We start from the raw sequence: 27617 nt of genomic DNA, 5'->3' as shown, positions 1-27617 counted from the left end.
AATAGATGATAAATATTCAAATATATATATACAATATTCAAATATATATATATATATAAATATATATACCTCACTAGTATTTTCTTGCACAATATTTTCTTGGTTATCTTCAAGAGCCAGGTATTGACTCCCGTCATCTACATCCTGCTGGTCACCATCAACAAATTGAGTGCCGATGTTGATAATATTCATCATTTCTTCATCCATGTTGTCTCTCGGGGCAGTCATCTAGCTTTTACTCCGCTAGATATATCTATAAAAAACATGTTTCAATAAATAACCATCCGTACTAGTTGACCTTGCTTACGTGATCATCTCGGCCAGCATTTCTCCACCGGATGGCACCGTACTTGGCCAAGAAGAGCTCTGATTCCACGAGGAAGGGAACACAGTCTTCCACGACCGTTGCCGCTCTCCCTCATAGAATTAAAGCTCCTCCATGACGTCCGTTACCGCTCGGTAGAGAGCATGCTTGTCGAGATGAACACGGTCCACAAATTCAACTAATACGGATTTTCTACAATTTTCTAACTATTTTCTAAGTTTTTCATTTCATGAAAAAATTAATTCTAAAAAATAAAAGGCATGATTTCTAAGTATTTCATTTTATGGAAAAAATAATTCTAAGTGACCTGCTCGATATCGGCGAGCTCGCGGGTGTTTAGGTTGCCGAGGATAGTAACATTTGTAGATGACATTTGTAGGTCTAAAGTTATCAAATATCCATCAAATTATAGCTCAAAAACATGTTTCAATAAATAACCATCCGTACTTGTTGACCTTGCTTACGTGATCATCTCGGCGAGCATTTCTCCACCGGACGGCACCGTACTTAGCCAAGGAAGAGCTCTGATTCTACGAGGAAGGGAACACGGTCTTCCACGACTGTTGCCGCTCTCCCTCGTAGAATCAAAGCTCCTCCTTGACATCTGTTACCGCTCGACAGAGAACATGCTCACCGAGATGAACACGGTCCACAAATTCAACTAATACGAATTTTCTACAATTTTCTAACTATTTTCTAAGTTTTTCATTTCATGGAAAAATTAATTCTAAAAAATAAAAGGCATGATTTCTAAGTATTTCATTTCATGGAAAAAATAATTCTAAATGACCTGCTCGATATCGACGAGCTCGCGGGCGTTTAGGTTGCCGAGGATAGTAACATTTGTAGATGACATTTGTAGGTCTAAAGTTATCAAATATCCATCAAATTATAGCTCAAAAACATGTTTCACTAAATAACCATCCGTACTAGTTAACCTTGCTTACGTGATCATCTCGGCGAGCATTTCTTCACTGGACGACACCGTACTTGGCCAAGTAAGAGCTCCGATTCTACGAGGAAGGAAACACGGTCTTCCACGACCGTTGCCGCTCTCCCTCGTAGAATCAAAGCTCCTCCTTGACGTCTGTTACCACTCGGCAGAGAACATGCTCGCCGAGCTGAACATGGTCCGCAACTTCAACTAGTACGGATTTTCTATAATTTTATAACTATTTTCTAAGTTTTTCATTTCATAAAAAGTTAAAATAAAATGTTTAGTCGTGGAGTCCATAGAAACGACCATATTTTGACCTAGCAATGCATTGTCAATTGTCATTGCGTTGCATTACACCCCAGACCGCAGCAACACAACGAAAACTATCAGGTCGGCTGTTCGGGCTCCGATTCTATGAACGAAGTGCACAAGACAGCAATGCAACCGCAAAACCATGACCAACAAAGCTAAACGACGACTAACGCCTTCCTGGCGCTCCCGATGGAAACGAGCCACACCACTGGGCACCGCAGCCGCGTGGAGTCAGCAGCACGAGTTCTCTGCCGTCTCGCACGTCGTGTTTTCAAGTGTTATAGAAACTCAAACATACAATGCTACTGACAGGCACATACAAGAGAAACTAATTACAACATAAAATCATTCCTTGGTTCGGTATGCAGCACGTCTGAATGAAGGAAGCACATACAAGGCTCGGTCGCACTCCAGTGAGGCAGCGCATGTGGGGAAGGCTCGGGCGAGCTCCGATGAGGCAGCGTGGGGAAGGCTCGGCCGCCCTTCGGTGAGGCAGCGTGCGCGGGGAAGGCTCGGGCGAGCTTTGGTGAGGCAGCGTGGGGGAAGGCTTGGTGTGCTCCGGTGAGCATGAGCGAGGTGGGGGCCGGGGACGAGGACGACGCGCGCTCCAGCGAGGATGAGCGAGGCACGCTGGCCGGCCGGAGAAGAGGCGCGCTGACGAGGCGAGGCTAGGGTGGTCACCTAGGAGCGGCGGCACTGCTGGATCGATTTGGTGGAGAAGATGAGGCGACGGCATGACAGAGACAGAGAGGAAGAGAACTAGGGCGTGGTTTATAAAGGGATACCTTTAGTCCCGGTTGGAGCTACCAACTGGGACTAAAGACTTTTTAGTCTTGGGCTATTATTAGAACCGGGACTAAAGGTCTGAGCTTTAGTCCCGGGTGTACCCACGACCTGGGAGTAAAGGGCATTTGGGCGGGCCGCAGAAACTGTAGCTCTACCTTTAGTCCCGGGTGGTTGATCCACCTAGGAGTAAAGGGGGATCTGTCCCGGCTAGTGGATACACTCGGGACTAAAGCTCAACCTTTAGTCCCGGATGGTTGATCCACTCGGGAGTAAAGGGGGAGCTGCAGTTGGCTTTCTCCAATTACCATAAGTTTTTTCCTTTTTTATATATTTCTTTTATATAAATATGCAGAGAGTTATTAATTGCCTAATAAATAAAATATTATCCAAAAAATTTATAAAAAAATCTTGGACTTGGTTTTGCATTATTATACGCAACAAAAATTTGTAAACCAAACTCTTTTGTTTTACTGTATAAATATTTGACATAGTGTAAATAATAATTACAATTTACACCATGCAAAAATATACTATTTAATTAAAATCATTAAAACTATTGTTTTTCGATAGGAAATTAGTTTTCACATCTTCTTAACGTTCATCATTTGGTTTTTCATCACACATTCTCTACGGGAAATCCACCGTCTAGCATAAAATTCATTTAAACCGTAGAAAATATGAAAACACGACAAAAAAGTCTGAAGTCACAATTATTACATAATAGGTCTAATACATCACTATATATATCAAGCGGGCACAGTAGTGAACTTCTTCTTAACATATATCCCTTGGTTATGATCGTGCCATAACCATGGAGTGTCATCATTTAGCTGGATGCTTGAGTCTTTGTTCACTGTGAAGGGTGGAATTTGGTCATCCTTTTCATAATCTTCTGATATGTCTAACTTGTCTTCAATTCCGATGATGTTTCTTCTCCCTAAAAGAACTATGTGGCGCTTTGGCTCATTGATTGGGTCGTTGTTGTTTTTCCCTCTCTTCAGTTTTATAGCCATGTCCTTGACATAGAACACCTGATTCACATCCTTGGCAAGGATGAACGGTTCATCTTTGTACCCAATATTGTTGAGGTCCACGGTTGTCATTCCATACTGGTTGTCGACTGCTACCCCACCTCCAGTCGCCTTTACCCATTGGCACTTGAACAAAGGTACCTTAAAAGTAGGTGCATAGTTTAGTTCCTATATCTCCTCTATGCGGCCATAATATGTTTGCTTATTTCCATTAGGGTCGGTGGCATCTATGCGGACACCACTGTTTTGGTTGGTGCTCCTTTTATCTTGGGCTACTGTGTAAAATATATTCCCATTTATCTCATACCCTTTGTATGTGAGGATATGCCACGATGGCTGCCTAGCCAACAAATAAAGTTGCTCATCAATACTCTCATCACCCTGACATTCTTTTCGCAACCAGTCGCTAAAAGTTTCCACGTGCTAACGCGTAATCCAAGCTTCAAACTTCCCTTGAAACTCGGATCGGAGCAACTCTTTATGTGTCTCGATATACGGATCCACCAAAGAGGAGTTTTGTAGAACTGTGTAGTGTGCTTTATTAAAATAATTGTCCTGCATATCAATATATGGTTTCTTCCCTAGTGTCCCCTTTCCACTTAGTCTCCCCTCGTGTCACAATTCAGGTGCACCAATCGGGTCAAGGTCGGGAATAAAGTTAACACAAAACTCAATGACCTACTCTGTTCCATAGCCCTTGGCGATGCTTTGTTCTAGTCGAGCATGGTTGTGAACATATTTCTTTAGGACTCCCATGAACCTCTCAAAGGGGAACATGTTGTGCAGGAACACAGGACCGAGAATGCTAATCTCCTTGACTAGGTGAACTAAGAGGTGTGTCATGATATTAAAGAAGGAAGAAGGGAACACCAACTCAAAGCTGATAAGACATTGAACCACATCATTTTGTAGTTTAGCTAGATCCATTGGATCGATTGCCTTTTGAGAAATTGCATTTAGGAATGCACATAGCTTCATGGTGGCTAGACATACATTTGAAGGTAGAAATCCTCTTAATGCAACAGGAAGCAATTGTGTCATGAGCACGTGGCAGTCATGGGACTTTAAGTTTAGAAATTTCTTCTCTGGCACATTTATTATACTCTTTATATTCGAGAAGAATCCAGATGGTACCTTGATGCTTGCTAGGCATTCAAACATGCTTTTCTTCTCTTCTTTGCTAAGAGTGTAGCTAGCAGGACTTAAGTAATGGCGTCCATCATCTGTCTTCTCTGGATGTAGGTTGTCTCGTTCTTTCAAACACCGCAGGTCCTGTCGTGCTTTAAGTGTGTCCTTAGGCTTCCCATACAAACCCATGAAGCCTAGCAGGTTCACACAAAGATTCTTCGTCAGGTGCATCATATCGATCGTGCTACGGCCCTCTAGGACTTGCCAATAGGGTAGCTCCCAAAATATAGACTTCTTCTTCCACTTGGGTGCGTGACCGTCGGCGTCATTCAGAATAGGTTTGCTGCCATGTGCCTTTCCAAATAGTACTTTCACATCCTTGACCATATTGAGTACATCCTCACCAGTTTGGTTGCCTGGCTTGGTCTGGTGGTCTGCCTTACCTTTAAAATGCTTACCTTTCTTTCTTAGGGGGGTGATTTGCAGGAAGAAATCGACGATGGCCAAGGTACTTGACCTTTCAACATTTTTTCAAGAATATACCTTTAATGTCATCGAAATAGTGCGTGCACGCATTATATCCCTTATTTGATTGTCCTGAAAGATTACTTAGAGCAGGCCAATCATTGATTGTTACAAACAACAATGCTCACAGGTCAAAGTGCTCCTGTTTGTGTTCATCCCACACACGTACACCTGGTCTATTCCACAAAAGTAGAAGTTCTTCAACTAGTGGCCTCAGGTACACATTGATGTCGTTGCTAGGTTGCCTTGGGTCTTGGATGAGCACTAGCATCATAATAAACTTACGCTTCATGCATAACTAGGGAGGAAGGTTGTAGATACATAGAGTAATAGGCCAAGTGCTATGACTACTGCTCTACTCCCCGAAAGGATTCATACCATCCGTACTTAAAGCAAACCTTAAGTTTCTTGCGTCATTTGCAAACTCCAGGAATTCTCTATCGATTGCTCTCTACTGGGACCCATCAGCAGGGTGTCTCAACATATTGTCTACCTTACGGTCTTCTTTGTGCCATCGCAACAATTTTGCATGGTCTTTGTTTCTGAGCAGACGTTTCAAGCGTGGTATTATAGGAGCATACCACATAATCTTGGCAGGGATTTTCTTCGTGGGACGTTTGCCCTCAACATCACCAGGGTCATCTCGCTTGATCTTATATCGCGATGCATGATATACCGGGCATGCATCTAACTTCTCGTACTCCTCGTTACGGTAGAGGATGCAGTCATTAAGACATGCATGTATCTTCTAGATTTCTAATCCCAAAGGGTAGACTACATGTTTTGCTTCATACGTAGTGGCGGGTAATTTGTTATCCTTCGGAAGCATCTTCTTTTGGATTTTCAGTAACTCCCCAAATCCCTTGTCAGATACACCATTCTTTGCCTTACATTACAGCAATTCCAGTGTGGTACCCCACTTTTTCTGCTCCGCATCACAAGTTGGGTATAGCAATTTCTTGTGATCCTCTAGCATGCGCTCGAACTTGATCTTCTCCTTTTCACTTTCGTATTCTCTTTGTGCATCACGAATGGCCTGACCAAGATCATCAGTGGGCTCATCTTCTGTCCCTACCTCTTCTTCAGCTTTCCGCATTGCAGTATCATTGAAGGCCCCATATTCAGCAATAATATAATCATAGTCCCATTGTTCTTCTTCATCTTCTTCCATTACAACCCCGGTTTCTACGTGCTTCGTCCAACAAATATAGTTTGGCATGAAACCCGACTTCAACAAGTGTGAATGAAGACTCCTTCAGCTAGCATATTCCTTCAAATTCTTACATATGGCACATGGGCAGCACATGAAACCATCGCGTTTATTTGCCTCGGCCACACGTAAGAAAGAATGCATGCCCTCAATGAACTCTTGGGAGCGGCGATCAGCATTGTACATCCAATGACGTCTCATCTGCATTACATGACATACATACCATATTAAAACCTAGAACATAATTAGTTAATTATACGACATGCATGCCACCACACAAGGTATTAATTTATGAAAGTCTTGCTACAATGTAGACAATCCCAACTATCACTAAAAAAACTAAAGCTAAAATGCACTTCAGCAGCATAAGGATTTCGCGACCAATCCCAACTAAAATAGACAGATCATGCATTTGTTCAACATCTATGGGCTTCTTCTGTAGGATCGCTATCTCATCGGCCACCGTAACCGCCTGTGCAAGAGAGTTTTGCACGTGTTCAACATACTCTTCCTCCTAGTACTAGCCTGAACATCCATTGCCATCCCACTGAAATTAAAACAAAAAATTAGAACTTTAATCACAATCATCATGAAAATAAGTATAAATTAACCATAATCATCAAATATGACAAAATAACTCACATTGTGATCCGGACACTTGTAGAAGATACGGTCCTTGTTGGGACACTCCTTCCTCACCCGGTACTCCATCACAATCTTCTCCTCACACTTGTCGCATGCAATGAGAGGGAGATCCGGCCTCAGTCGCTTTGTAACCCGATGAGAGGCCAAGGACCCAGAAGCAGTTGACATCTACTCTCTATATTCATTTTTAATATAATATAAATTTCTCATTTTATAAACAAATAAAATTAAAAAAACTCTAAAATTCTCTATATCTCTAAAGCATGAAGTGTGCTATGCATGCTAGAAATGAAAGCTCAATACTAGGTTTGAATAACTACTTTAACCTTCCTTCATCCAAATATGCAAACTTTAAAATGATTTTGAGCTTAAATGGCTTACAAATAAAAAAATCTAACATAAAAAAACCACATATATCTAGTCCATAAAATGAAATAAGCTACTGATGAAACATGAGAGTATAAAGTTGGTAACCTTTAGAACCGAAGAATCGATGGAGGAATGGAAGAAATCTTGTGATCACCGGTGATGAGGAAGAAGAGAGGCTGGCGACGAAGCAAGAACACTAAGCTCGAAGTGGCTCGGGCTCGGGGAGGAACAAGGGGTATATAGGAGGGGACCTTTAGTCCCGGTTGTATACAGAAACCGAGACTAAATGTCTCTTTCTAGTCCCGGACGGAGCCTCCAGCCGGGAGTAGACTTTTACTTCCGGTTGGAGGTACAAATTGGGAGTAAAAGTGAACCTTTAGTCCCGGTTGGTACCTTCAACCGGGACTAAAGGTCCCCTCCAACAAAAGCCTAGTGCAGTAGCCATTGGGCAGGGACCTTTAGTCCCGGTTGGAGCTACCAACCGAGACTAAAGGTTTCTCTAGTCCCGGGCGCGAAAAATATCGGGATTACAGCCAAATTTCGAAGTGGATCAAAGATCGTTTCTCTACAGGTGATGGATACAAAAGACTGTTGAAACAACAACTGAATTGAATTGATGCAATAAGCTAAGGATCGGAACTCACCGTCTCCGTGCCCTCTCCTTTGCCGTTGCCGCCAAGGGCCGGTGGTGTGCAGCTTCCCGCTCTGGTCACGGTAGGAGAAGAGATCTAGTCGATGACCTTGCCCCAGCGGATGGTGATGCTCTGCAGCCGCTGCGGCGCCACGATGAGGTCGTAGGTGCTGCTGCCGTCGCCGCCCCACGTCCCAAGCTTCACCACCGAGCTCTGCCGGTAGGACACAGAGGAAAATGAGCAGAGATTATGTTTGGTTGATTTGCGTCGTCAGCTCGAGTAGTAGTGATGCGATCATCTGAGTCTGATCGATACTTAAGAGCTAGCAAGAGGAGAGGGAGAGGAACAATTGAGGGACCATGTCGTCGTCGCGAGCTCACGTCGCCGCTGCCGCAATAGAACTGAACAAGACCAGGGAGGAGGGAATAGGGATGTAGTATTGCAGGTACAAGATTGTAGGCGTGATATGGAGTTCCATATATTACATTATTATTATACATATAATAACACTACTATAGAATGGACTTGTTGTCCCGGGCGGTAACGGCCTTTAGTCCCGGTTACCGCGCCGGGACAACGATCCCGGGACTAAAGGTGCCACCTTTAGTCCCGGGTCATCGAGCCAGGACTAAAAAGGGACCTTTAGTCCCGGTTGGTGTTACCAACCGGGACTAAAGGCCCTCCAGCCGAGCAAACGTGGCCGCACCCTTTAGTCCCGGTTGGTAACCCCAACCGAGACTAAAGGTTCCTTTTCTTTTTCTTTTTTTTAATTTGTTTTCAGTTCAGTTACACATATTTGTTTAATATATAATATGTTTTTATGTACGTATTCTACGCTGCTAATATAAATATACGCACGCATATAATTACATCTAATTCTCATCTCGAGCATTATTATATTCGAATAAAGTATGAACCTATATATATTATATATATATATGTATATATACAACACTTTCATAATCTTGTTCTCGAAAATAACAATATCAATAAATATTTAATTTACATTATTTATTCCTTAGGATCAAAGTAGAACTCGTCGTTGGGATTTAGCACTTTTTCTAGAAGATATCCTGCTATTGACTCTTGAACTGCTTTTAGATGGTCTTTTTGCATGACCCTTCGTTTCAACCATTCAGTCTTGCATTTGAAATAAAAGAAAAAGTATTAATACATACATATATATATATATTCATTTAAAAATAAATAAAAAATTGATATATACGTACTCTGAGGACATCTTTAGGAGTTCTTCTTATGTGCGTAGTGATAAATTCACAAACATAGTATCCACGCAAGTTATTACCTGGTTCCTACCGCAAACACCACTGTATGAAAAGAAGATTATTCTCATCATCTCACACATAAATTGAAGTACGATATAGTAATTAAATACGTGGGGAAGTGTATATAGTACAACTTACTGGTATTTCAACTACATTAAGTGGTGCCTTGCAATCCTTGCGATGTTGCCGAATAAACTCTTTCCAAACCCTATGCGACCAATAATGTACGATCGTTAATAAATTATGGCAAAGTCTATTCAATAATAGTTGTGCGCGAGAGATCGAAATTATCCCTGGATAATGTCTATCATATCTTGGTATAGTGCCCGCTCTTTTCTCAACGAGTCAAAGATTACTAACCGACTTGAGTTTAACTCAATGACAATGAGTATCTAGTGAAACCTGCATTGGTTTATACACACATGTACATGCATATAAGTTGTATTGATTTTACATAAAATGTGTAGACTACATTATTATTAACACTTACTCAAAGTTGTATGGGAAAAGTATTGTTGTCTTGTCGTGCTGCTTCACGAAGAACATCATGATATTCTCCTATGCTTCAGATACCCACCGCTCCTTGACAATAATACCAGTTTTGAATACGATATAAGGATCAATGAAGCCAACACTGGTGTCTTGTATTCTTTGGAGCTCTGACATCTGGAATCTGTATATAAATCTAAGTTACATGTGAGGATAATTATATACACGTATGCATGGAAGTGAGTTTATTAAATAAAAGTAAGAATCACTTACAAACAAAAGGAGCTAATGATTGATTTGTCCAGAGCGTCCAAGTGGAATAGTTGATGCAATTCTTCAAAACTAATATGTAAGATGTCATCGCCACGGAAGTAATGATGGTCTCTAAATCTGACAAAGATCCACTGCTCACCCCTGCCACACGCCTGCATGTACCACTTGTTGAGCAAGTACATTTGCGTACCCAATTCATTCAGAGCCACAGGGTTGTACAGACTTTTGCCATATTTATAAGTCTTCCAGGTATCAACTTCCAGGTTCTGGATTGGAGCTTTGCCTATCAATTGATCCAAGGTTAAACCAGTATCTTTAAAAAAGCATTAAGGGTTTGAACCGACACTTCTCCAGAGTTGTCTAGTCGATAGACTTCTATATTGGAACCATATTCATTAGCAACAATAAGATTTTGCATTGGTTGCTTCTGTTGTCCGAGCTATGGGACATCCTTCCCTGATGCTCTTTTCCTTTTCTTACTTGCATCATGTGACTTCACGAGGGAGCGGTCATAGTCTGATAGTGGCGAAGGCTTATGAAGTTCAATCATCTTTTTCTTGTGAGCATCGACCTTTTGCCTCAGCACCTCTCGTGGTAGGTAAAAGTACGGCTTCTCCTTAAGCTTCGCTTGACTCTTGTTTTTGGTATCTATAAAAAAATCTTTCATTTTTTTGTCTTTTTCAGCTGCTATTTGCTTATCAGTCTTTTCAGGAAGTATTTCTTGAGAAATAACTCTTTTTATCAGGGTCTTCTTTGCCGTCGGGACCTTAGACGTCTTTGTAGTGCGTCGCTGTGGAGGGGGTGGGGGCGGTGTTGGAGACCGGCGTAGAGGCGATGTGGCCGGTGTTGGTGGAGATCGGCGTGGAGGCATTGGAGATCATTGTGGAGGCGGTGGGGCCGGTGTAGGAGTTGGAGATCATTGTGGAGGCGATGGGGCCGGTGTAGGAGTTGGCGATCGCCATGGGGATGAAGTCGTCTTGCCCCCCGCGACGCTGTGATGAGATGGGGAATGGATGATTAGGCTAGGCTGGGGGGAGACCCTGCTACAAAAACAAGTTGTGTGTCAATTATTTTTGAAGCCAATAGAAAATTAATGGAAAATAATATTTCATTCACTTTCATTTGTACCTAGGGTGAGGTAGGAGAAGCGGTGGCGCCCCAGGAATGATGATGAAGCGTTTGCGCCATTGAATAAATGTCTTCTCTGCTTCTCCTAGTGTCTTCTCCCCATCACCGCCTTCAATGTCAAGAGGAACATTGCTGTAACCTTTGAGCACTCTATCGACCGAGATGCTAGCATATCCAGGTTGAATAATTGACCCATGGATTCTTGGTGTCTTCGTTCGGTCTATTGGAGATACAACCCCAACAGCCACCATGATTGATGCATTATTACCATCTAGAATGTGCAGCTCACATGTTGTTAGAGGCTCGGTAATGTCATCAATAGGGAAGCCAACCTAGCGTCGTCTTGAATAACTGGCAGCTCCGTAGAAGCACAACTGCTTTTCATCTAACCAACGGGGCTAATGGTGGCTCCCGACGTTGATTGCGATTGCATTTGACTCATTGCTAGCTACACTTGCCTCTTGATCTCCTCCTGCATTCTTGCCTCAAGAGATTTTTCTTGTTCAAGTGATTCAAGCAATGCTTGTCGTGACTCATCAACAAATTGCTCCAATGCATGGATTCGTTCTGCCTCCTTATCCTTCTTTCTCTGGCGGCTTCTGTAGGTATCCTTGTCTGCTGGGAATGCGTGTAGCCACGGAACCGCCCCATAGCTTCTTGTTCGACCACCGTGTTCAGGATTCTCTAGGGCATATGTCAATTCATCCTTCTCTCTGTTGGGCTTGAAAACACCACTATCAGCTTCTTCCCTAGCATGAGCTAGTCTCTGTGTTGCTCTCTCAATTTTTTGGCCAAAAATTAGCTTGCCAGTGTCTGGGTCTAGGCTTCCCCCATGAGTGTAGAACCAATTCTTCGCGCATTGAGGCTAGTTCTTCTCTATTGTTTCAGGTATGATTCCCTTGGCAGTAATCTCTGCTTCAAGGTTCTGCCACTTGGGAATAGCACTCCTATAACCACCTGATCCCATGCAATGATGGTATTGCTTCTGTCGGGCATTCTGTCGATTCCTCATCACATGTTCCTCACTGTCTTGAGATGTCTTGTATTCTACGAAGGCATCTCAATGGGACTTCAACTTGACAAAAGCCTTAGCATTGAAATTCGGCGTAGCATTCTTCAAGATAAACTTTTTATACAATGTCTTCTTCCAACTCTGGAACAATGTTGCCATCTTCTTCATTGTCCAATCCCTCACTAGCTCCTTCAAAGCATCATCTGCTTGTAATGTGAAATGCTGAGTGATATCTCTCCAAGCTAGGTTCTTGTCACGATCAGATACAAAACTAACATTAGGAGCGGATATCTTCTGCTTCCATTCATGAGCACTAACTGGGATCCTATCCCTTATAATGAACCCACATTGATTGACATATGTCTGAGCATGTGGTCCCAATGGTTTGCCGGTGTCGGTGTCGAATTCTGATATTATGAAACGGCCCTCTAATGGCTTTTTTGGCCCTCGGACTTTTCTACTTTTGTCGGTGGTTGATGTAGATCCAGAGACTGGCTACATGAGTAAAAACATAATGATTAACAACAAATATACATACGCATGCATCTATAAGAGATGATAGATAATCGAATATACCTCGCCAGTATTTTCTTGTGCGACAATTTGTTGATCTTCAACCACCGGCATATTCAGGATATCCTCATAATCAGCAAAGTACTGACTCGTGTCATCTACATCCACATTGGTGCCGGCGTTGATAATATCCGCCATTATGTCATCACTCAAGTTATCATCCGAAGCAGCCATTTGTATCTTCAAGATAACACATAGATAGAATTACTATGGTACATAACATAAGTACATGTGATAACACATATAGAATTACTAAATCCAATTAAATATAATAACACATAATATTTCATAAGGATAAACAATAATAAGGTATAGGCTTTGGAATCGAATCAAAAACACTTTCGATCCAAAAACATGGAAATAAGACATGTATATATACACATATAATGATACAATATATTTTCTCTCTCTCTCAACACATAGAAATAAGTGCACATGTCTATATCTCTAGATATGCATGTGATACACATAGAATGTCTCTCTAGATACAATTTTCTCTCTCTCTCAACACATGAAAATAAGTACATGTATATATACATATAGAAATAATTAAGTAAATATGTATACATATAGAATCTCTCTCTAGATATAATATATATAGAGAGATATATAGAATATATAATTAATAAATCTAATTAAATAAATCTAACATGAAATTAGATAAACTAGTAATAGATAATACATTTTAATCTAACATATATCAAAAACTATAATAAAAACTATCTAAAAAACTATCTAAATAAAATACTAATTAAATTTTAATACATTTAATCTAATATATCAAAAACTACCTAAGAAATAACTAAAAACTAACAATAATAAACTACTAATTAAAATTTAATACATTTTAATCTAACATACAGCCGAGACTTTGTAAAAAAAATCTAAAAAGCATGGCCGATCGAGAGCATGCAGCAGATCAAGCAGAGTACTCGACGGAGGCCGTACGGTGGGCGCGCGGGAAGCGTCGGTGATGGAGGGTGTGGTCGGGTGCGGCGGCGGAGACGGGATGCGGCGTTGCGGGCCGGGAGAATGGCGTGGCCGGGCGGGGGTAGACGACGGTGGCGCGGCAGAGACAAGCTCGACGACGGCGGATGGCGTGGCCGGGCGGGGCTGAGCGACGGAGGCGAGATCGAAGATGAATAGAACAGACGTTCGATATATATAGGCCGGGACCCTTTAGCCCCGGCTGGTAAGACCAACCGGGACTAAAGGGATCGAAGATGAACAGAACAGACGTTCGATATATATAGGCCGGGACCCTTTAGTCCCGGCTAGTAAGACCAACCAGGACTAAAGGGTTGGACCTTTAGTCCCGGTTGGTAAATGTCCTTTAGTTCGGGCTGGTGTTACCAGTCGGGACTAAAGGTATTTTTGGACGGGCACCGAAATTGCCGCCAATCCTTTAGTCCCGGTTCTTGGTCTGGGCCGGGACTGAAGGCCTGAAAATTTTGGCAACCCGCCAGCGTAATTGAAAAGACGTGGGATTTTGATTTTGTTTAATACTAGGTTAATCAATTAATTCCATAGCAACTTCAATACTTTGCAATATTTATTTTAAAAAATACTATTGATTAACTAATTATTTATTGTAAATAGGAAAATTTTGTAACCTAAAGTTTTTAATTTCTTTTATGAATATAGAATATAAATGTTACCAATACTAAGTATTTTGTTAATGCAAAAATATATTTATAACTTAAAATTAATAAAACTAATATTATTCGATAGGAAATTTATTATCACATTATTGTAACGTCAATGTTTCAATTTTGTCTCGGTTTTTGACCAAAATTGATAGGAAATTTTTGTTGAACCTATAAAAATAAAGAAAATATAGCATTTTTTGTTTTACAACTTTCTCAAATGAAAAAATGGCCTATATAAGGATTGTATATATTGATGAGCTTAACAAACTTGGTATTCAAAACTTTTCAATTTGAGACAATCTAGGGTCCCGAAAACTAGTTTGTAGGCGTTGAAATTTAAAAATCACAAATTTGAACCATTCAAACTTTCTCAAATGGAAAGTTGACCAAAACAACAATTGTAGATCTTTTTGAGTTTAACAAGCTTGGTATTCAAAACTTTTCAATTTGAAGTCATTTAGAGTTCATAATACTAGAGTCAAAGTGTTGTTTTTTCATTTGACCAAATTTGACTTGGTCAAACTTGCTCAAATGAGACACTAAATGACCTCAGATGAAAAAACTCTGAATACCAAGTTTGATCATATCAGCAAGATCTACAATTGTTACATAGCTCATTTTCCCATTTGAGAAATTTTTATCAAACACTAGTCACAACTTCTTGAATCTCATATAGACTTTCTAAAACTATGTCACACACTTGTGAAATTTTAACTACATTTTGTTCAAGCTTTCTCAAATAAAAAAATGGCCTATATAAGGATTGTAGATATTGATGAGCTTAACAAACTTGGTATTCAAAACTTTTCAATTTGAGACAATCTAGGATCCCAAAAACTAGTTTGTAGGCGTTGAAATTTAAAAATCACAAATTTGAACCGTTCAAACTTTCTCAAATGGAAAGTTGACCAAAACAACAATTGTAGATCTTTTTGAGTTTAACAAACTTTGTATTCAAAACTTTTCAATTTAAAGTCATTTAGAGTTCATAATACTAGAGTCAAAGTGTTGTTTTTTCATTTGACCAAATTTGACTTGGTCAAACTTGCTCAAATGAGACACTAAATGACCTCAGATGAAAAAACTCTGAATACCAAGTTTGATCATCTCAGCAAGATCTACAATTGTTACATAGCTCATTTTCCCATTTGAGAAATTTTTATCAAACACTAGTCACAACTTCTTGAATCTCATATAGACTTTCTAAAACTATGTCACACACTTGTGAAATTTTAACTACATTTTGTTCAAGCTTTCTCAAATAAAAAAATGGCCTATATAAGGATTGTAGATATTGATGAGCTCAACAAACTTGGTATTCAAAACTTTTTTAATTTGAGATAATCTAGGGTCCCGAAAACTAGTTTGTAGGCGTTGAAATTTAAAAATCACAAATTTGAACCGTTTAAACTTTCTCAAATGGAAAGTTGACCAAAACAACAATTGTAGATCTTTTTGAGTTTAACAAACTTGGTATTCAAAACTTTTCAATTTAAAGTCATTTAGAGTTCATAATACTAGAGTCAAAGTGTTGTTTTTTCATTTGACCAAATTTGACTTGGTCAAACTTGCTCAAATGAGACACTAAATGACCTCAGATGAAAAAACTCTGAATACCAAGTTTGATCATCTCAGCAAGATCTACAATTGTTACATAGCTCATTTTCCCATTTGAAAAATTTTTATCAAACACTAGTCACAACTTCTTGAATCTCATATAGACTTTCTAAAATTATGTCACACACTTGTGAAATTTTAACTACATTTTGTTCAAGCTTTCTCAAATGAAAAAATGGCCTATATAAGGATTGTAGATATTGATGAGCTTAACAAACATGGTATTCAAAACTTTTCAATTTGAGACAATCTAGGGTCCCGAAAACTAGTTGTAGGCATTGAAATTTAAAAATCACAAATTTGAACCGTTCAAACTTTCTCAAATGGAAAGTTGACCAAAACAACAATTGTAGATATTTTTGAGTTTAACAAGGTTGGTATTCAAAACTTTTCAATTTGAAGTCATTTAGAGTTCATAATACTAGAGTCAAAGTGTTGTTTTTTCATTTGACCAAATTTGACTTGGTCAAACTTGCTCAAATGAGACACTAAATGACCTCAAATGAAAAAACTCTGAATACCAAGTTTGATCATCTCAGCAAGATCTACAATTGTTACATAGCTCATTTTCCCATTTGAGAAATTTTTATCAAACACTAGTCACAACTTCTTGAATCTCATATAGACTTTCTAAAACTATGTCACACACTTGTGAAATTTTAACTACATTTTGTTCAAGCTTTCTCAAATGAAAAAATGGCCTATATAAGGATTGTAGATATTGATGAGCTTAATAAACTTGGTACTCAAAACTTTTTCAATTTGAGACAATCTAGGGTCCCGAAAACTAGTTTGTAGGCGTTGAAATTTAAAAATCACAAATTTGAACCGTTCAAACTTTCTCAAATGGAAAGTTGACCAAAACAACAATTGTAGATCTTTTTGAGTTTAACAAACTTGGTATTCAAAACTTTTCAATTTAAAGTCATTTAGAGTTCATAATACTAGAGTCAAAGTGTTGTTTTTTTATTTGACCAAATTTGACTTGGTCAAACTTGCTCAAATGAGACACTAAATGACCTCAGATGAAAAAACTCTGAATACCAAGTTTGATCATCTCAGCAAGATCTACAATTGTTACATAGCTCATTTTCCCATTTGAGAAATTTTTATCAAACACTAGTCACAACTTCTTGAATCTAATATAGACTTTCTAAAACTATGTCACACACTTGTGAAATTTTAACTATATTTTGTTCAAGCTTTCTCAAATGAAAAAATGGCCTATATAAGGATTGTAGATATTGATGAGCTTAACAAACTTGGTATTCAAAACTTTTTCAATTTGAGACAATCTAGGGTCCCGAAAACTAGTTTGTAGGCGTTGAAATTTAAAAATCACAAATTTGAACCATTCAAACTTTCTCAAATGGAAAGTTGACCAAAACAACAATTGTAGATCTTTTTGAGTTTAACAAACTTGGTATTCAAAACTTTTCAATTTAAAGTCATCTAGAGTTCATAATACTAGAGTCAAAGTGTTGTTTTTTCATTTGACCAAATTTGACTTGGTCAAACTTGCTCAAATGAGACACTAAATGACCTCAGATGAAAAAACTCTGAATACCAAATTTTATCATCTCAGCAAGATCTACAATTGTTACATAGCTCATTTTCCCATTTGAGAAATTTTTATCAAACGCTAGTCACAACTTCTTGAATCTAATATAGACTTTCTAAAACTATGTCACACACTTGTGAAATTTTAACTACATTTTGTTTAAGATTTCTCAAATGAAAAAATGGCCTATATAAGGATTGTAGATATTTCTATTCAAAACTGTTCAATTTGAGACAATCTAGGGTCCCAAAAACTTGTTTGTAGGCGTTGAAATTTAAAAATCACAAATTTGAACCGTCCAAACTTTCTCAAATGAAAAGTTGACCAAAACAATAATTGTCGATCTTTTTGAGTTTAACAAACTTGGTCAAACTTGCTCAAATGAGACACTAAATGACCTCAGATGAAAAAACCAATTGTGAAGTCATAACATATTACATAATATCCGTCTCTAAAACATAATATATTAAACATGCATCGTTGTATCATGCGGGCACAACAGTGAATTTCTTCTTGACGTATGACCCTTGGTTATGATCTTGTCGTAACCATGGAGTGTCTTCATCATTTAACATGATGCTTGGATCTTTCTTCACTATGAAGGGTGGAATTCGAATATTTCTTTCGTAATCTTCTGACATGTCTGACTTGTCTTCAATTCCCACTATATTTATTTTCCCAGAAAGAACTATGTGGCGCTTTGGCTCATTGATCATTGAGTTGATGTCTTTGTTTTTTCCTCTCTTTGATTTTGTAGACATGTCTTTCACATAGAACACCTGACTCATATCGGCAGCAAGGACGAATGGTTCGTCTTTGTTCCCAATATTGTTAAGGTCCACTGTTGTCATTCTATACTCTTTGTCGACTGTTACCCCTCCTCCGGTCAGCTTCACCCATTGGCACCGGAGCAAAGGGACTTTAAAATTAGGTGCGTAGTCTAGTTCCCATATATCTTCTATGCGGCCATAATATGTTTGTATATTCCCATTTGGATCTGTGCCATCTATGCGAACACCACTATTTTGATTGGTGCTCCTTTTATCTTGGGCAACTATGTAAAATATATTCCCATTTATCTCGTACCCTTGGTACATGAGGATATGCCATGATGGTTGCCTAGCTAATAAATACAGTTGCTCATCAATATTGTCATCGCCTTGACATTCTTTTCGCAATCAACCACTGAAACTTTCCATGTGTTGACGCCTAATCTAAGCTTCAGTCTTCCCTAGAAACTTGGATCGTAAGAACTCCTTATGTATCTCGATGTATGGATGCACCAATGATGAGTTCTGAAGAACTGTGTAGTGTACTTTATTGAAATAATCGTCTTCCATGCCAATATATGTTTTCTTCCCTAAAGTTCCTTTACCACTGAGTCTCCCCTCATGTCGTGATTCGGGAACGCCAATCGGGGCAAGGTCAGGAATAAAGTCAACACAGAACTCAATGACCTCCTCTGTTCCATAGCCCTGGGCGATGCTTCCTTCAGGCTTAGAATAGACTTTCACATATTTCTTTAAGACTCCCATAAACCTCTCAAAGGGGAACATGTTATATAAGAACACAGGTCCAAGAATACTAATCTCCTTCACCAAATGAACTAGGAGGTGTGTCATGATATTAAAGAAGGATGGAGGGAACACCAACTCAAAGCTAATAAGACATTGAACCACATCATTCTGTAGAGTAGCTAGTTCCACTGGATTGATTACCTTATGAGAAATTGCATTGAGGAATGCACATAGCTTCACGGAGGCTAGATGTACATGTGGAGGTAGAATTCCTCTTAAAGCAACTAGAAGCAATTACGTCATAAGCACGTGGCAGTCGTGGGACTTTAAGTTTAGGAATTTCTTATCTAGCACATTTATTATACCCTTTATATTGGAGGAGAATCCCGATGGGACCTTGATGCTGCTTAGACATTCAAACATGTTGTCCCTCTCTTCTTTGCTAAGCGTGTAGCTAGCAGGACTTAAGTAATGACGTCCATCATTTGTCTTCTCTAGATGAAGGTTGTCTCGTTCTTTCATGCCCTGCAAGTCCTGACGTGCTTCAAGTGAATCCTTTGGCTTCTCGTACACACCCATGAATCCTAACAGGTTCACACAAAGATTCTTTGTCAGGTGCATCACGTTGATTGCGTTGCGGACCTCTAGGACTTGTCAATAGGGTAGCTCCCAAAAGATAGACTTCTTCTTCCACATAGGTGCGTGCCCCTTAGCATCTTTGGGAACAGATTCGCTGCCTTGTCCCTTTCTAAATACTACTTTCACATCCTTGACTATTGCGAGTACATCTTCCCCGGTTCGATTATGAGGCTTCTTTCGGTGGTCTGGCTTACCTTTAAAATGCTTACCTTTCTTTCTTACTTGGTGATTCAAAGGAAGGAATCGACGATGGCCAAGGTACACGACCTTTCGACATCTTTTCAAATATATACTGTCAAGGTCATCAAAACAATGTGTGCATGCATTATATCCTTTGTTTGTCTGACCTGGAAGATTACTTAAAGCAGGCCAATCATTGATTGTTATGAACAACATTGCTCGTAGGTCAAATTATTCTTGTTTGTACTCATCCCAGACACGTACACCTGGTTTGTTCCATAAAACTAGAAGTTCTTCAACTAATGGCTTCAGATAGACATCAATGTCGTTGCCAGGTTGCCTCGGACCTTGGATGAGGATTGGCATCATAATGAACTTCCGCTTCATGCATAACCATGGAGGAAGGTTGTAGATAAATAGAGTAACTGGCCAAGTGCTATGACTAGTGCTCTGCTCCCCAAAAGGATTCATACCATCTGTACTTAAGGCGAACCTTAAGTTTCTAGCCTCATTTACAAACTCTGGAAATTCCCTGTCTATCGCTCTCCACTGGGACCCATCAGCTGGGTGTCTCAGCATATTGTCTACCTTACGGTCTTCTTTATGCCACCGCAACAACTTTGCATGGTCTTTATTTCTGAACAAACGTTTTAAGCGTGGTATTATAGGAGCATACCACATAACCTTGGCAGGGATTTTCTTTCTAGGACGTTGTTCACCCTCGACGTCACCAGGATCATTGCACCTGATCTTATACCGTGATGCTTTACATACTGGGCATTCATCCAAATTCTCGTATTCATTGCCATGGTAGAGGATGCAGTCATTAGGACATGCATGTATCTTCTGGATTTTTAATCCTAATGGGCAGATAACCTTTTTTGCTTCGTACGTAGTGGTGGGCAATTCATTTGGCTTTGAAAGCATCTTCTTTATGAGGTTCAATAAATTTCCAAATACCTTGTCGGATATACCATTCTTTGCCTTCCACTGTAGCAATTCCAGTGTTGTACCCAGCTTTTTTGCTCCTCTTCGGCCGTCGGGTATAGCAACTTCCTATGATCCTCAAGCATACGCTCGAACTTAACTTTCTCTTTTTCACTTTCCAATTCTTGTTGTGCATCACGAATGGCATCGCCAAGAGCATCACCGAGATCATCTTCTACCGCTACCTCTTCTTCATCTCCCCTCATTGTAGTATCATCAAAGGCACCATACTGAGCAATAATGTCATCAATGTCTAAATCTTCTCCTTCAACTTCTTCCATCATTACCCCGCTTTCTCCATGCTTAGTCCAACATATATAGTTTGATATGAAACCTGACTTAAGCAAATGTGAATGAAGACTCATTAAGCTTGAATATTCCTTTAAATTCTTACATAGGGCACATGGACAGCACATGAAACCATCTCGCTTATTTGCCTCGGCCACACCTAAGAAATAGTGCAAGCCCTCAATAAAGTCTTGGAAGCGACGATCGACATTGTACATCCAATGGTGTGATATAATCTGTATTACACGATAAATTATAAAAACCTTGAATATAATTAAGTATTTTATTACACAACATAAATGACACACACACGATTGATTAATTAACTAAGCCTGGCTACAACGTAAGCAATCCCAACTATCACTAAATAAACTAAAACTATAATGCACTTTAGTAACATAATTATTTCATGATCGTACGCAACTAAAACAGACAAATCATTCTTCTGTTGAATATCAATAAGCTTCTCCTGCTGGCTCACTGACTCATCAGCAGCAGCCGCTACCTCAAGCGCACCCAAATTCTGCACGTATGTAGCATAATCTTTCTCCCGGTACCAACCATCGTATTCATTACCCTCCCACTGAAATTAAAGCCAAAAAATATTTAGTCAAAAATATTCAAGAAAAACAGGTCAATTAGCCATAATTATAAAATACGTAAGAAACTCACATCGCGATCCGGGCACTTATAGAAAACACGACCCTTGTTGGGTCCCTGTCTCTTGACTCGGTACTCCATCACAATATTCTGCTTACACTTGCCGCAGATAATGGGAGGGAGTTCTGGCCTCAGTCGTTTCGCAACCGAACGAGAGGCCGAGGATCCGGTACCAGTTGTTATCTACTTTCTATACTTATTTTTGCAAACTAGTGTAAATTTCAGATTTTCTAAAATGATATATTTAAATAAAACTAGTACGGATTTCACATGTTTCAATAAATAACCATCCGTGATCATCTCGGCCAGCATTTCTCCACCGGACGACACCGTACTTGCCCAAGGAAGAGCTCCGATTCTACGAGAAAGGGAACACGGTCTTCCACGACCGTTGCCGCTCTCCCTCGTAGAATCAAAGTTCCTCCTTGACGTCCGTTACCGCTCTACAGAGAACATGTTGGCCGAGCTGAACACGGTCCGTAAGTTCAACTAGTACGGATTTTCTATAATTTTCTAACTATTTACTAAGTTTTTTATTTCATGGAAAATTTAATTCTAAAAAAAAGGCATAATTTCTAAGTAGTTCATTTCATGGAAAAATAATTCTAAGTGATCTGCTCGATATCGGCGAGCTCACGGACGTTTAGGTTGCTGAGGATAGTAACATTTGTAGATGACATTTATAGGTCTGAAGTTATCAAATATCCATCAAATTATAGCTCAAAAACATGTTTCAATAAATAACCATCCGTACTAGTTGATCTTGCTTACGTGATCAATTCGGCGAGCATTTCTCCACCGGACGGCACCGTACTTGGCCAAGGAAGAGCTCCGATTCTACGAGAAAGGGAACACGGTCTTCCACGACTGTTGCCGCTCTCCCTCGTAGAATCAAAGCTCCTCCTTGACGTCCGTTACCGCTCGACAGAGAACATGCTCGCCGACCTGAACACGGTCCACAAGTTCAACTAGTACGAATTTTCTATAATTTTCTAACTATTTTCTAAGTTTTTCATTTCATGAAAAATTTAATTCTAAAAAATAAAAGGCATGATTTCTAAGTATTTCATTTCATGAAAAAAATAATTCTAAGTGACCTGCTCGATATCGGCGAGCTCGCGGGCGTTTAGGTTGCCGAGTATAGTAACATTTGTAGATGACATTTGTAGGTCTGAAGTTATCAAATATCCATCAAATTATAGCTCAAAAACATGTTTCAATAAATAACCATCCGTACTAGTTGACCTTGCTTACGTGATCATCTCGGCGAGCATTTCTTCACCGGACGGCACCGTACTTGGCCAAGGAAGAGCTCTGATTCTACGAGAAAGGGAACACGGTCTTCCACGACCGTTGCCGCTCTCCCTCGTAGAATCAAAGCTTCTCCTTGACGTCCGTTACCGCTCGGCAGAGAACATGCTTGCCGAGCTGAACACGGTCCACAAGTTCAACTAGTACGGATTTTCTACAATTTTCTAACAATTTTCTAAGTTTTTTATTTCATGGAAAAATTAATTCTAAGATCACGTAAGCCACCGGAGACGAGGATGGCGCGTGCTCCAGCGAGGACGAGCAAGGCGTGATTTTGATGAACTAATTTAACTTTTGTTTATCCAAACATATATGCAAATCATCATGTGATTTTGAGCTAAAAATGACATATAAAATTATAATAAAGTCCAACATATAAAGTTACACATGCATCTACATCGCAAAATGAGATAAGCTACTGATAAAACATAAGAGGATTAAGTTTGTTACCTCCAAAATCGAAGAGCAATACCAATAGAGGGGGAGAGAGCAAGAACAACAGCAAGCTGAAGAACAGAGGCAGTGAGTTTGAATGGAATGGCTCGGGCTCGGGGAGGAAGAAATGAGCTAAATTATAGGTCGAGATAATTAGTCTCGGTTAGGGTTCCAAACCAGGACTAAAGATTAATCTTTATTCCCGAGGCATCACCCAAACCGGAACTAAAAACTTTAGTCCCGATTGGTATTACCAACCGGGACTAAAGGTACCAGCCGGGACTAAAGATCCCTGCCCCGTGGACAACCGTTGGGCAGAGACCTTTAATCCCGGTTGGTACGGTTGGTATTATCAACCAGGACTAAAGGGTCGAAGGCAAAAAAAATGCCAAGACTAATGCTAAATTGGGATATTGTTCTAAAATATGTTCTCTAGTAGCGTAATATATCGATAGCTGGGTAGTTGGCACCAGAGAAAGCGTAAATTTGGATGCGGAGAGATGTTCTGGTAGTTGGTATGCGCGGCTGTGCGGCCTCCACGTACAAGAACCACGTTTCCCTGCAGCGACCAGCCACGGGATATATATATAACTAGTAATAGAGTTTTAGAATTTAGAAGAAAGCTACACCCACCTAGACGGCTAGACTTATGTGCATCTCGCCAAGCCGTATGGGATTGGGACAGCTTTCTACAGCTCCGTACCGAAAAACAAAAACAGCTCAACTTCGATTATGCTTTTTCTAGCCAAACGCTTGATTCACCAAACCATGGATTTAGCTCGTAGATCCATGAAATCTATGGCGCTCCTCAAAGAGACTCCGAAAACTCCTATTTCATGGAGTTAGAGAAAATTACCCACTACTAATACTAGTTATGCAACTTACCGGTTCATTATATTCTCCGTCCACTTGGTTCTTCTTCTCCGTCAACTTAATCTTGTCGTTTTTTGTTTTAGTCCCTTAATAATCTTTTACAATTGCTTATGAATCTAGATTCATGGTGGTAATGTCCCAATCAGAGCCTAGATCCATGGTGGATCTCGTGCTCCGAATTTACTTTTATGGAGCTGGAGCTGTCCTAAACATGCTCTTAGCATGCATGGCTTCGTAACATACCACTGCACTAGTGCATTTCAGAGGCATTTTCGATTTACTGAGATAGTCCCACGCTAACAGTCTGCCAAATGATTTTTATCAATGGACCATTTTAGTATTTAGCTTATTAGCTTGTCTCTATATCTATTCTTTTCACAAACAAAAAAAGAGGATAACAAATATAGAAAAATAATTTTCTAAGCCCAGGATAAACATCCATAGCTAGACACCGTGATAACGCATCGCAAGTTATAGTCACATGATTTCTTTTAATATATTAATAGCATGGTCATTTTAGGATGTCCATCTCTTTAAAGAGGTAAACAGAGATGGGTGTTTGCCTCGAGCTCGCCTCACTGTTTTTTGAGGTGGCATGCAAAGATGTCCAACTCTATTAATTAGAGGACTTGTCTCTAAGAAACTTTTTTAGCCGTGTTGGACACTTCTGCATCTAAAGAAAATTTGTTAGAGTTGATCTCAAGCTCGGTCAAAAGAACCGAGTCTTAAGGGGCTTAGGCCCACCAGGTGCCCTGATCGGGGACAAGTTCTAACGTCCTAACGGCCTGGTCCCAGGGTCTGACACGTGCTATAAGAGAAAAGGAGATCCCACGTCTAGGGATTCTCTCGACTAATTTATCTAACCGATCAAGGGAGCACAAGATCGTCATGAAGACCTACGACAGCCACCATGTCGCTGCCCTCCAGCTTCTCTAACATTCGCGTATGCATGCTTCGTGAGCAGGCATGGGGACGTCAGCGGCCCTATGAGCATCTCCGATTTAAAGCTGAGTACCAATAAGTCTAATTAATTCTAAGTTATGTAAGCGATTCGGAGGCCTGCTCCAGGTTGTCCGAAACCCTAACCCTTAGCCGTCGCCCGGTGGTGCGAACGTGTTCGTGGCCGGCGCGAGGACTTCTTCTCGGCTCTGGCCACGCGCGGGCAGCCTCGTTTGCCGCGGTGCCTGGCGGCCGGTGGCTTGGAGCCCTCGTGGTCGGGAGAGGAGAGTGAGGAGTGGCGCGTACGTCGCAGGAGAGGAGAAGTCGCACGTGGGGGAGAGGAGGAGTCGCGCAGGGGATGGGATGAGTGATGAGGTATGATCCAAAAAACTTGGACTGTTAAATTTGAGTAGAGAAAGAAGAGGCTTGAGTGAGATCTGATCCATTTGTTTTTTACTAGGTGCTGTTGGCTTGATGCGCGTAAGAGAGGTTTTGACTACATGGGACAATTGTTGTGGTAGTTGTAGGTAACTTTACAACTGGTACATTTAGTGGTAGAGATTGTTCATTTGTTCTGGTCATCGTCGTTAGGGATGGAAAATAGAAATGGATATCTGAATTATTCGATATTTGTATCCGCCAAAACTAGTAATATGGATATCCGTATTCGTATCTGTTTCTAATATGGATACTAAATGAATACATTCAAATTCGTTTTTTAGTGTTTTTCTTTATCTGATTCTTGATCCGTATTTGACAATATCTGATAGGTATCCGCAAAGAAAATAAGGTATCATGAATCTATTTTAAAGTTTTCTCTCCATATAGAGTGATCAATTATTTAACTTTATTATTACTAAGGATGCATTGAAACAATTAATAGTATATCTATAAATAACTTTTAGTATTAATTGAAAATCATTAATGATACATAAAGATTAAATTCATTTTAGTATTTTTCTGATTTAGTGTAAGCCTAATATCTATTTTAGTATTAATGACACATAAAGTTTATTTATTTATTAATGTAATTTATTTTATATAATTTATATTTTCATGACAAATATTTATATAAATATAAATAGATTGAATAAATGATATTTTTAATTATTATATATTTATTGATAACTATATTATTTTCATGAGCTATCCTTGTCTATGTTATATACACAAATACTTTAATCTAATTCCAAAATATTGATAAAGAAAATGGCAATTTGTTTTGTACCATTTTTATTTGAATTTCTTCACTTGACCTATTTATTTATTATATATTATGCATAAACATGTATACCAAGGCAGCTAGAGAAATTACCAAAATACCCTTGTGTATAGTTAATTAACCTGTGCAGGAATATTTTGGAAGCTGGAATGTGTGGAGGATAGGGCACCAGGTCGTCCGATATGGCAGCCTTTGATGTAGGATTGTATTTTTTTTGGGACAAAATTTGAATTGTATGATTGCATTTTTTTTTCTGGATGGAGGGAGTAGGAATATGAGGCCAGACGGACACGTGGTGCATCGCGTGTAGATGGAAATGGATGTATGGAAATCCGAGTTATCAGAATCCGTATCCGTTAAAACTTGTAATATGAATATCTGTTTTCGTATTCGTTTCTAATATGTATATTAAATGGATGTATTCGAATTCATTTTTTAGTATTTCTCTCTATCTGGTTCTAGATTCGTATTCGACAAAATTATGGAATATCCGATTTGTATTAGTATCCGAGAAGAACAAGGTATAATGAATCTATTCAAAAGTTTTTCTCTCATGACTAATGACTAAATATTTAATTTAAATATTATTAATGATGCATTAAAACTATTTAATAGTATATCTATAAAAATATTTAATATTAACTTAATACTATTAATGTACATAAATATTAAATTAATTTTAGTATTTTCTAATTTAGTTTAAACATAATATATTTTTGTTGCAAATTCTTTTGATATTTTAAATTATTTTTTCTAATGTAAATTATATTATATAATTTGTATTTTATGAATATTATATGAATAATTTTGGAAATTGATATATTTAATTACTAAATATTTAATAACAGTTATATTATTTTGATTAGCTATTCTTGTCTGTGTTATATACATATAGTGTTGGGTTTATAAACCCGGGGTCCCTCGTGGACCGGCTTTCCAACAAAGGCTTGGCCCAGCAGACAACATTGCAAATAAACGTGCAACTCATGGGCCGGCCCAAGTATCTGAACGACAGGTCAGAAGGGTGATCCAATCACCGACCGAAAGGCCTAGCCGAGGAGGAACGGCGCCCGCTTCC

At 39.4% G+C, this 27617-nt stretch overlaps 1 pseudogene; it reads right to left on the bottom strand.

Moving 5' to 3' along the window:
• Positions 1-24648, bottom strand: part of LOC136464011 (mannose/glucose-specific lectin-like) — a 42708-nt pseudogene extending 18060 nt beyond the window's left edge.
• Between the last annotated feature and the right edge of the window lie 2969 nt (positions 24649-27617).

The sequence above is a fragment of the Miscanthus floridulus genome, chromosome 1 (assembly GCF_019320115.1).
Source record: "Miscanthus floridulus cultivar M001 chromosome 1, ASM1932011v1, whole genome shotgun sequence".
NCBI classification, from domain to species: Eukaryota; Viridiplantae; Streptophyta; class Magnoliopsida; order Poales; family Poaceae; genus Miscanthus; species Miscanthus floridulus.
This window is presented reverse-complemented; position numbering and strand designations above follow the sequence as displayed.